We start from the raw sequence: 12,345 nt of genomic DNA, 5'->3' as shown, positions 1-12,345 counted from the left end.
ATTTCTCATACTGCCTGTGCTGCAGCACCTCTTTTTATGATGGGAATTTACAGTGATTCAATATGCATGTAGGTTTCTACAAAATGTTGTCAGACAGAAGGGTGTCGCCCTGACCATTGTCAGGCAATTATCTGGATGTTTATATGGGATTAGTTTTGTTTCATAAAGATAAAGCAACACTTTCTCAGAATCAAGCAAAACTAAGAGTTTAAGAGAAAAAAAACTGAGTCAAGCCAAATACATTTAATTTCAAAAATAAAACTATGAGTTGCAAACAAATCATTTGTGTAATCATGTAAACTATAAGTCTTTTTTCTTTGTTTTAACATATCTTTTTGTTTGCAGTTCTCTTTGCTTCTTTCTCAATGATCAGACTTTTGCTCTCGCTGCAGCTCTCTCCTTTGCGCTCCCTCATTTTTTGTTTTCGATTTTGACACAAACGTCCCAGGTGGGCGGGACTTTCAGGGGTGCGTCCCCATTGGCTACTCAGTTTTTGAGTGACAGCCCAATTTCCAAAATCTTTGGCAGAAAATGTAAGGCGGAGCCTCTCATATGACGCACACTTGCAAGCCTATTCCATTCTTCGTTTTCTGAGGCTAGGAGGTATTCTTGCCTCGCTTCTGAAGGAACTCACTCGGAGGTACATGTGCTACCAAGCAAGCCTCCTCGACATTGAGAAACACCCTCTGTGTTTCATTCAAGCTCTGTGTGTATGTGGCATGAGCCATTTTGTGTGCGTGCGTGAGCGGGCGAGAGAGAGAGAGGGCACATATACCGTAGATCGTTGTTGTTAGCATCTGGTGCTAGCTAGCTACGCTAACGGATATAAGGAGCTTTTTCAACAACAAGGTGGAGGAGAGTCCTCTCCTGTCAGACTGAGAGGCTCAGGTGAGCTAAAGGACTCTGAGGGTTTAGATAGTTAACTTTAGTCTAAGTTATCTCAGTGGGTCTCAAACGGTTTGGTCACGATTAATGTAAACAATTATTTCTGAGGCACACCTTAATATGATCATTATAGGTATAAAAAAATAAGAGAATACATGAAAAATAGGTATGAAATACTATATGACAAGAATACAGTTTAAAAGGGGAGTGATTTATAAAATATCCATAAAGAAAAATAAAATCTGTTTACAGTTCTGTTTCATATGGGTGTTGAGAGATGTATCCATAGATCTCTTCATTTTGCTCTCAAAGTGCACCAGATTGATGCATATTAGGTCCACCCCCCACTTATAAAAATAGCACTTTACCCCTGCTTATGTCATGAGCTGATTATCGAGCCTTCATTGTAACAGTCATGGGTTTACTGTGTATGTGCGTGTGGGGAGTGTTGCAGTAGAAAGTTCCACTGTAAACTGCCACATTCTCTATGCCTAATGGTAGACTTCCATTTCTCACTTGCATCTTCCTGCACTCTCCTGCTCAGCACACCTGTAGCTCATTAGCCTTGTTAGCTTCTGCCTGCCTCCACAGCTGCAACCAAACCTCTAATTAGTCTGTGTATGTTAAAGAAAGATATTTCACACATTCATGTGACACCTGCTTTAGCACCCCAGCCTTTTCCTGTACAACCCTTCTGCCTTCCCATTTGCAGTGCAAATAATTCGGTCATGATTGGTTGGATGTTGCCAGAGTGTTGCTGCCTACAAACTTTGAAAACAACAAAACTAATATAGAGATAGTTGAATGAGATGCAGACGGACTAAAACGTACATTAAAGTCACTGTGAAATATCAATTTATTTGCCTAATTAAGGTTAAAAAAAGAAACACGGCAATGAGGCCATGTGTATTCAGAGGGACGTTGACATACCTTACATATACTGTACATTGAGTGGTTTATCCACTCTTGTATTATGTTCCCATTTTGCACCTTATAGTATTGTTTGGGTAAAATTGACCTGGGACACTAATGGGGTCAAAAAACTGTACAGAAATATAATTTTATCTCAATTCCTAACAATATAGGAAACATTTACAATTAATGTTTGGAAATAGACTCTGCCCACATTTAACAATGGAAATGTAATTGATTTTCTATCTGAAACGCAATCATTAATTTAAAAACACCCATCCACTATATAAAGTACTTGGGTTGCACGTGCATGCTTATCTAGCAAAATGCAATTTGAGGCCAATTGATGTTTATTGATTTTTGTTATTGATAATGTTGCATCTGTGTCAAACATTATCTTTAAACAATGTCCTAAGAAAGAGTGAAATTATTTTTGTTCTATTGCAACTAATGCATTCCGGGTTTATGCTTTAAAAGGCCTTATTATGCTTTTGGGGGTTACCCTTTCCTGTAGTGTGTTATAGTTTTGTTTGCATGTATACAAATAAAAACCTCTTTGAACATTCAAGCATGTAAACATGTCACAGTAGAAAATAAAATACAAATATGAACTTGAGAATTAGCATAAAAGGGCCCCTTTAAATTGCGTATTAATCACTGTCAGTTAATAATGGATCCTATCGTATTGATCTACATTAGTTTTTGAGCACCTGTAAAAGCGCTAACAAAATAAATCTATTATTATTATTATTATTATTATTACACACACAACATATTGAAAAAAAAAGAAAGATTCTTCAGTCAAACAGACAATTGCTGAACCCCTACCAGGCAAACAAAAAGCTAATTGTCAGTCCAGAATTTCTCTTATGTTCATGAGATCATGAATAAGGCAGGTGTCTTTAGTTAGAATAATTAAGTTTTTTTTGTGCATATTGGTGATGCTGGTTTTTCCCTCATTGTTCTCTGTGAAGTTTGCTGCAAGTGATGTGCAGTCAGCCCTCTGCCCGACTCGTTTACAAAAACAATCTTTTAAATGGTAATTTGGCCTTGTGTACTCTGATTAATTTGGCATGCAGTTAACACACCAATCATAATTTTATTTTAATGAAAATTGCTGCCATTTCCCCCTGTTCTTTAACACTGTTTTGGGAGAAGGACATCATGAGAGTAATAGGCGAGCCAACTTAAAAAGTGGTTTTCTTTAATGGCAGAATGAGGAGTCGTTCATGTGGATTTCAAATGTGTACATTTTTGGGAAAACGTACTTATACATATATTTTTAAATGTGGTTATTGTACATTCTTACATTTGATGATGGAATTTGGTGCGGTGGAATTTTGTTTTGCTTTTTTAAGGGAGTGTATTGAAAATGTTTTATGCTGCCAAGCAATGCTAAAGTTAGGGTTAGGGTTCAACACATTTAATATACACAACAAATTAGAATTGAATAAGCAACCATCCTATGCTGTTTAAAAAACTGAAAACGTATGACTTATTTCAAGGCATTATTTTCTTCTCTGAGTATATATTCGTGTTCATGTAATGTTATCTGTATTTCACAAACACAAATCAATGTTTAATCAATATCAAATCAGTACTGTTTTTATGCAAAAAGCTATAAGAAAGATTCAAACTCAGCTCAACAGAGACAAGTATGTCTAGATGAATCACCTTAGAGGAACTGTTGCTTCATGTGAAGAATAATACTGAGAGGATTACATTAAAAACTCGTTATTTTTATATTTTATGATTTGATGAGGTTGAATCATCTCTTAACCTGATGAGGACCGAATACCAGGAGTGCCCTACTTAAATAACATGTCAATTACCCACACAGCATAAAATTATCTTAACAATGGGAAATATGTGCAATATAGACTTTAAGGCGTAATATATTGTATATTGAGGGAACACGCTGGGAGGGCTGACTCTGTAACACAAATAAAGATCTAATCAAAGGCATTCACACTTTTTAGAGAAGCTCACAAGTAGTTTCACATATAGAACATACAGGAAATGTATGATTAATGTAACGAAAAAGACTAATAATAACACTCTCAGAACAAACCAGGTTATTATTTTCAATTTGGGTCACCAAATGTGAAGTTATGTTACATGCTATCTAAGTCATGAGTAGAGAAACATAGCTTTAAGAGTGTGGATTTGAGGTATAATGAGATCTTTGACAACTAACTGTTGTTGTAATGCAAGATTACTCTTGGCTTTACCTGGCCATCCCCTGAGCTAGTCAGTGTCTCCTCGGGTTCATTTGTTATGGCTGAGAATTAGGAAACAGCACTACTGTCAGCAAACACTTGCACTGTTTTTTTTTGACAAAGATGGGGCGGATGAGTAGTTCAGAGCAGAACAACTTTATTTCCTTAAAGAGGCAGCAGTCTTTATTCTGTTCTGCATGGCAATATGGACTAAACCATGGCACACAACAACACTTTGTGGAGTTCAGTTAACAGTTAGCAGGTCATGAAGTCAAACTGTGACAAAGTAATGTATTTTATGACACACACACACACACACACACACACACACACACACACACACACACACACACACACACACACACACACACACACACACACACACACACACACACACACACACACACACACACACACACACACACACACACACACACACACACACCAATGGTGGTACTACTCAGTCTTGTCTTAGTTTCCAATCCTTTCCTCTGATAATGCATAAAGTTGGTGATGTGTGGTGGATTTGGTTGAATCACACATATTTCATATTAAAAAACCCTGATGCACACATTACTATTGAGCAAAGAAGAACTCTGCCCAGCTCCAATTGTTTTAGTTGTTATGTGTATTGAGCCCGAGGCAATTTGTTGATTAATGGTGGTTCAAAATGAATATGTGAATTTGTTTATGTTTGCAATTATTCCTTAAATTGTTTCCGTCAGACCAGAAAATGAGACATTGTGTGGGAAAGAAACTCCCTCTGTTGGAGACTTTGGGATTTTAGCCTTTGCAGACCATTTACATGCACGACAAGGACTTATACAATACCTAAATAGGGGATTGAGGTTTATTGTATTTAGATGATACTTCATACCCAGACTGTTAATGTTAAAATGTAAATAAAAAACCTTCTGAGGTTTACTGAATATTATTCAAAACACTAACAACAAAACTTGACAGGAATTAATTGTTAAAAGACAATTAACTCTAGTGCTGATGAAACAAAGGGCCTGCTTGAGAGGAGGCACTCGACGACAATTGTGAAAAGACAAAAAGACCATTACCCCTACTGCTTCTTCAAGAACACTTTTGCCTTTTCATTATGACTTTAAGTGGCTTGACAGCTTTAAGAGAATTCCACTCTGATCCACAGAGAAGACCCTGAAGTCTCATGTTTTTCATCAAAAATGGGCATGGGGAGAATAGCCACTTAATTAATGAATAAGTAATTAAAACACTTATGAAATGCAAATCAAAGACCATTACTCCTAAAAGCAACTCCTACTGCCACTGTGTGCATATATGCATGCAGTGCGTTTGTGGCTGCTCAGCTGTATAAAGTCTGCAAGTACAAATGCCAGTGCTATATTTATCAAACAAAAACATGGCAGGGTTTGTATAGAAACATGGGAGAAAGGGAATAAGAGATCATTTGTTATTTTAGCAGGCATTTCTACATACTTTCCAGTTATATATAAAAATCTGTTTGGAATAAATCCATTCCTCCGAACATTGTCATACTGGGTTTAAGAAAGAAAAACATCCGCAGTCCAAAAAGCCATTACTATGGTTGGTAATGGGATGATAAGATATCAATAACTATTAAAGGCAACATGATAAAAGCTCAACATGCTGGAAGCACATTTACTTTTATCTAGGACTTGATCAATTCTAGCTTGAAAGATATGCGACCAGTATCTCTTTAAGAGTCTCTTGTTTGCCAAAGCACACCATTTCTTATCAATAAGTTAATCCTTTGGATCTAAAACACTTGTTTATTGGGATGTTTCCAAATATGGCGCTATCGTTTGTCTTTGTTGATATAACCAAGCTAAAAAAGTTTGCAAGGTAAATGTCAACCCTCAAAGGTACGATGTTATCATTCACTTTGCGATTTCATGTTAGGAAATGTCCACATTAGATTTTTGGAAGCAGATATCACCATGGTTTTAGGACAATCTTTGCTGTGACAGACGTACGGCACATGACTCTTTCGAGCAGTCATGAGCTACAGCCAGATGTTACCTTGAGAAAACTTCTGACAACCAAGGTTAACAAAAATCAAATCAAATAAGGAAAGATAACTTTTTTAGGATATGTATTTTCTACTGTTTAGAAAGTTTGTGTGCAGCTAAGTGGTCTGCAAAGGCTAAAATCCCTGTGTTCCCTCCAGAGGGAGTTTCTCTCCCACACACTTCGCCTCTTCCCCCCGCCTGAAACGCCTCGATTGGAAGCCTTTGTTTACTTCAGTAACCAAGTGACATCACTATGTAACACTTGCGCTTCTATTTGATGAACTCCAACACATTCTACAGAAGAGGCTAAGGGGCAGGACATTTCTGACACATCTCTAAGCAGTTGACCAATCACAACAGAGCTGGCCAGCTAACCAATCAGAGCAGACTGGTCTCTGGTTTCAGACAGAGGGTGAAAAGAGGTGCTGCAGCACAGGCAGTATGAGAAAAATAAAGAGCTTTTTGAACATTAAAGCATGGAGACATGTCACAGTAGAGCAGGGGTCTCCAACACGTCGATCGCGAGCTACCGGTAGCTCGCAAGCCCTCAATAAGTAGCTCGCCAAGCAAATCCAAAATGTAAAAAATACACCAAAAATAAAGGAAACGTAATTAAAATAATCTACCCTCTGCATAAACGAAACCTCAATCATAGCTACTTACTACAACTCTATATCTATCTAACACCCCTCCTCCCCCCTCCCCCCACAATGAATATCGACCAATCACGTTCTTGCTTGATTTGCGGGACCAGCGTTGCAGTCTGGAAGAAAAGCAATGTGGAGCGGCAGCTCACCGCTTCATAAGGAGTTTGACCTTGTCTTCTGGCAGAATCTACACAACACATCAGCCCCATTGAACAGCCTAGTCATGCCAGCCTATACAACACATGAGGGGCAGAGTTTTACTGTGTGTGTTGCAACTTGCATATTTATTGCACTTGACGCACACACACACATGGCGTAATTTCCACTGGGGACAGTCCCCCCCACTTTTCGAAATCCCATTTGTGTCCCCCCACTTTACAAATCCCGGGGGTGCATGCCCCCGGACCCCCTAGAGGATGTGAGGTCCACCCCCAAATAAAGCAGTTAAAATAATTAAATTGAATACAATTTATTTTAGTAAACACTGAAAATGTGTCCCACAGACCCAAACAGCACACAAAGGTTAAAGGTCAGCATATCATAATGTTAAAATGTGCTAAATATATACACTGCAAAAAACAATAAAAAGAGGAGTAAAAGTAGCTCACGACTTGTTTTATTTTTTGAAAGTAGGGAGACCCCTGCAGTAGAGACACTACATACTGAGATGAACCTGAAAATGAGCAATAGGGCGCCTTTAACTTTATTATTATGGTATTTCCCGTTATTTATAGGATGCAGTGAATAATTTGGTTGTATGGTTGACTGCATCTTGACATCAAGAAAAGGTCACAGAAATATGAAACAGAAAAACAGGTGATTTAAAAACAAACCACGCTTTTTTAAACTTTGTTTTAAAAGTAAGGCATATGCTGAAATTAGTATTCAAACTGTTTATGGTAAACATTCTTCACAGTTCAAAACAACTGCCAGGTTCAACTCTGACCTACTCTACTTGGCACAGTTTTTCACACGCACAGGTTTCCTGTGTGATGATGGATTACTATGGACTGTTCCTTTTCAGTTTTTCCTCCTTTAGATTATTTCCTTAGAGTTGGTTTATTTACAACCTGTCTACTACTGATTGTATGATTACTAGTTTATTCGCTTACTGGATATCAGCAATTCCCTTAATATAACCCTAGTTTTAACATCATTTATTGAAATGATGGCAAAAATATAAAAAAATAAGTCTGAAGAGTAATTAACCAGCATTATATGTTATGATCAAGGCATAAATTAAAGTTATTAAATGATAAAATGGAAAGACATTTGGATAGATATATTGCTGAGGCCCTCTGATATATACTCCTGCCAATAGGGGGCGCAGTGTAACCAGAGTAACATACAATGTTAATAGAATAAGTGTATGCCCGGGAGTTGATGCTGTGGCGGTTAAGCATGAGCAACAGGAAAGAGCTTAGTACCTGTATCCTCTGTCCCGTGCTTCATTAATGTTCTTTTACTAATACAAAACAAACTGGCGATGAGGATGGCCGTGGCTCCTACTCCTTTACCTCCCACCTTTCTTCAGTGTCCGGGAGAACCTACTATGCCATTTGGAACATGGCTAAAAATGTTCGAAAACTATCTGCTAGTGATCTACGTGGAAGGAGCCAAGTGGCCGGATACCCCTATACGTGCTACGCTGCTACACAGCGTCGGAACCGAAGCACAGAGGATTTTCTACACATTAACTGAAACGGGAACTACATACAACCATGCCGTGACTGCACTACGGCGCATTTCGTGTTGAAGGTAAACGTAATTGCGGAGAGACACAAGTTCCACCAACGAGCCCAGAGACATGATGAAACAATTGCACAGTACGTCTCTGCGCTACGTGAAATGATCGTTTTGTGTGAATTTGGAAATGCAGAACAAGATATGCTGCGTGATCAGATTGTGGAACAGCAGAGATGAGGACAGCAGAGATCTGACTGCTTTCATTCCAAATCCACCCTCAGCAAGGTCACTAACATAACACTCACCATCGATGGCACCATTGTTTCCCCCTCCAATCAGGCACGCAACCTTGGCGTAATCTTTGACCCCACCCTCTCCCTCGAACTTCACATCCGCCAAACAGTCAAAACCTAATTTTTCCACCTCCGCAATATTGCAAAAATCCGACCCTCTCTCACCGACGACTAATCCATGCCTTCATTTCCTCCCGCCTTGACTACTGCAATTCACTTCTTTACGGCATCAGCACTATATCCCTCAACAGACTCCAACGGGTTCAAAATGCAGCTGCACGACTCCTCACGCATACCAAATCATGGCATCACATCACCCCAGTCCTCAAAGACCTCCACTGGCTTCCTGTCTCCCATCGCATCAACTACAACATTCTGGTCCTCACCTACAAAGCACTCCACCATCTGGCCCCCCCATATCTCACAAACCTTCTCACCCCCTATCAACCCCCACGGTCCCTTAGAACCACCGCAGCTGGACTCCTATCCATATACATCCACACCCTGTGTCTGTGGTGACAGATAACGGTCCACAATTCACATCCTCAGAACTCGCCTCTTTCCTAGAAGAATGAGACATCCAACACATCAGGACTACAATCTACCATCCAGAAGGAAATGGAGCTGTGGAGAGGCTAAATAGAGTGCTGAAGGAAAGCATTCTCACTGCACAGAGAGAGAACGCTCCGTGGAAAGCTCACGTTGCTGAGTTTCTTCAGGTCTACAGAGCTACACCTCATGCCACTACAGAGACATCCCCTTTCCAGCTCATGTATGGAAGAAAAATGCGAACCAAACTCTCAATCTTGCCAAAGCTTACTGATACTCAGGATCAGGAACTGAGAGACAGAGTGGAAAAGAAACAGTGGCACATGAAAACATACACTGACGCCAAAAGAAATGCCAAGATTCCCAAAATACATCCGGGAAGCCTGGTGCGTGTGAGAAACCCGCTGCATGTAAAAAAAGGGAAGCCAAAGTTCAGTGAGTCTCTGAAAGTGACTCAGCAGAAAGGACCTAACAGTTACACACTTGGTGATGGAAAAACCTGGGATGCTTCACACCTGTCAGTGCTTCCAGAAACATTGCTGTGGCGGTTAAGCATGAGCAACAGTAAAGAGCTTAGTACCCGTATCCTCTGTCCCGTGCTTCATTAATGTTATTTTACTAATACACAACACCTATCTCCCTAAAGGCTGAATCATCATGTTAATCGTTGTCACATAGCTATTGTGGCGGCTCAATCCCCAGTTGCGTTTGAGTCGCCGAGAGGCTAAACTTGGCTATAAACTGTGACGCGTTTTCGAAGAGAAAGTCCATAGTGAAGCAAGATAGTTGTTGGGATATTTAATAAACAAAATCATAACATGGACAAAACGGTCAACAGAAAAAATGACAGCACAAGCTCACCCTCTGTCATCCGCACTCGACATGAAACAGGTGACTTAAATACACAAACCACACCCATGTGACAATTACCGGAAGTGCTCAACAAACAAATAAAAGTGATGTAAACAAATAATAATACAAATAATGAACTTGGGCTAAGTAGCATTATGGCACCTACAGCTATCATATGCCTAAAAAAAGTGTGTAATGATGCTCATCTAGGTAATCATACTACCTGCCATATACGCCGTTATACACTTGGCCTTTGTTATCATGTGCACCTCTGTCCTTGAAAGAGTACATTCAGAATTTTTCCAACAGCAGGATAGATACTAAGGATACGTTAATATCCAATCCTATCCTAGCACTCAATTTTTGAGGAAATACAAACGACACAAACATTTGGTCAAGCCTGTGTTTTGAATAAAGGTAGCCGTTTTAAGGTCCTTACACACCAATCTGACACCAAAGAACACGTCCCGACGGACCCGACTGTTGTGTCGCATCACGTCTCCTGCGTCTTGGCCAACAGTCGCACTGGAACACACCGCAAAGACTTCAGCCGACGCCCAAGTAGCACGTACGAATTGCGCATGCGTGAGTGGCAATAACTCTCCTTACCAGCAGGCGGCGGTAGTGTGTATTCGTCATTCAAAAGAGGCAACAACCGGAAGACAGACTGCGTGATACACAGAGAGAAGAAGAACAGACTGCGTGATACACAGAGAGAAGAAGAACAGACTGCGTGATATAAACAAACAACAAATAGCGTGTGCGTTCCATTTTCACTCTACAGCGAGAAGCTCATGGGGCTTTCCCGAACCTGTGTCGAGAGCTGGAGTTAAATGAAATCTCAGATTTGCCTTCTTAATAGTTTGTTTGGGTCCCTCACTTCCGTTTCGCTTCTCATGCACTGATTCGCTAAGCTATACAGCCAATCAGAGTGATTTCTTTAGCCGACAGCCTTTTACCGACAGCCTCCCGATTCAACATGTTGAATCGGTGGCGGAAGGTGTCGGCAAGGCCGAAAAGACACGACGGGGCGGGACACACCAATCTGAGTAGGGCGACAGGACACTCATCGACGGCCAGACATCTATCGACATCTATCGACGCCGAAAATCGGCTTGGTGTGTAAGGACCTTTACACAATAATGTTGTTAATTTCATGTATGGTTTTGTAATATCCATTTAGCAATGAGCATACTTTGCATTTAAGTTCAAACTAGTTCTTTAATATATGTTAAACATACACAATATGAAAAGCCATCACCAGTGTTGCAGTCCTCCTTCAGTCCTGGAAGCCATCTTGTGCTAGTGCCCATAGGGGGGCCACGCCCCTACACTATACTCATTATATGTGCCTTAGAAGTAGGCGGGGTCTAAATTGTGATTGGTAAGGGGATATATGACTTATTGGAAGGCAATTAAGTTCAATACCCAGAGGTATATGGCTAATGTAAATGTTTGGAAAGTGAAGTATCTTTGTTAATAAAGTAGATCATTAATTGATGCATTTTTTATCTTGTTTAATGTATAAAAAAACGTGTATTTCTCGGTTTAATTTGAGACATGACCTGATTGGCCGGTTTGAATTGCAGAGGCGGGCTCTCTTGCTTCAAATGTGACTGAAAAAAAGAGGGAGGGGGCATTAAAGCCAATAAACCTCAGAGCAGAAGGTATCATACAAATGGGTGGGTGATTGACAGATGGTCTTTTGCTTAATACAAAAAGTATTGCAGGTGATTTTACCATTCTAATCTCTAAATAATCATTTTCAAATTTTCCTCAATTTTCCTGCAGCTGGCTTAATGCACTTTTAAGAGCTACTGACTGTTCCCTCTGGCGTGAAATAGGGAGGATTAAAAGCTATACGATAAAGCGTGGTTAAATTGACACAAACTTCGAAGTCAAAGTGGTGTTATGGTATCAAAGAGCGAGTTCACACCTGCAACCTGGAGACTGATGAAATCTGAAAGAGGGAGAATGAGTTTAAAGCATAGTTGGGCAGGGAGCAAAAACACCCAAGATTTCTGAAATCAAGCATATTTCACAATGGTTGCCATTATTATATTTATTTATATTAGACTTTTGTTTCAGCAAACATTTTATTAAAGAGGACATATTATGCTCATTTTCAGGATAATTTGTATTTTGTGCTTCTACTGTGACATGTTGCCGTCTTAATTTGTCTGATACTGCCTGTGCTGCAGCACCTCTTTTCACCCTCTGTCTGAAACCAGAGCCCAGTCTGTTGTGATTGGTTAGCTGGCCGGGTCTGTTGTGATTGGTTAAC

This window comes from Trematomus bernacchii, unplaced genomic scaffold (genome assembly GCF_902827165.1).
Source record: "Trematomus bernacchii unplaced genomic scaffold, fTreBer1.1, whole genome shotgun sequence".
In the NCBI taxonomy this organism is placed as follows: Eukaryota; Metazoa; Chordata; class Actinopteri; order Perciformes; family Nototheniidae; genus Trematomus; species Trematomus bernacchii.
This window is presented reverse-complemented; position numbering follows the sequence as displayed.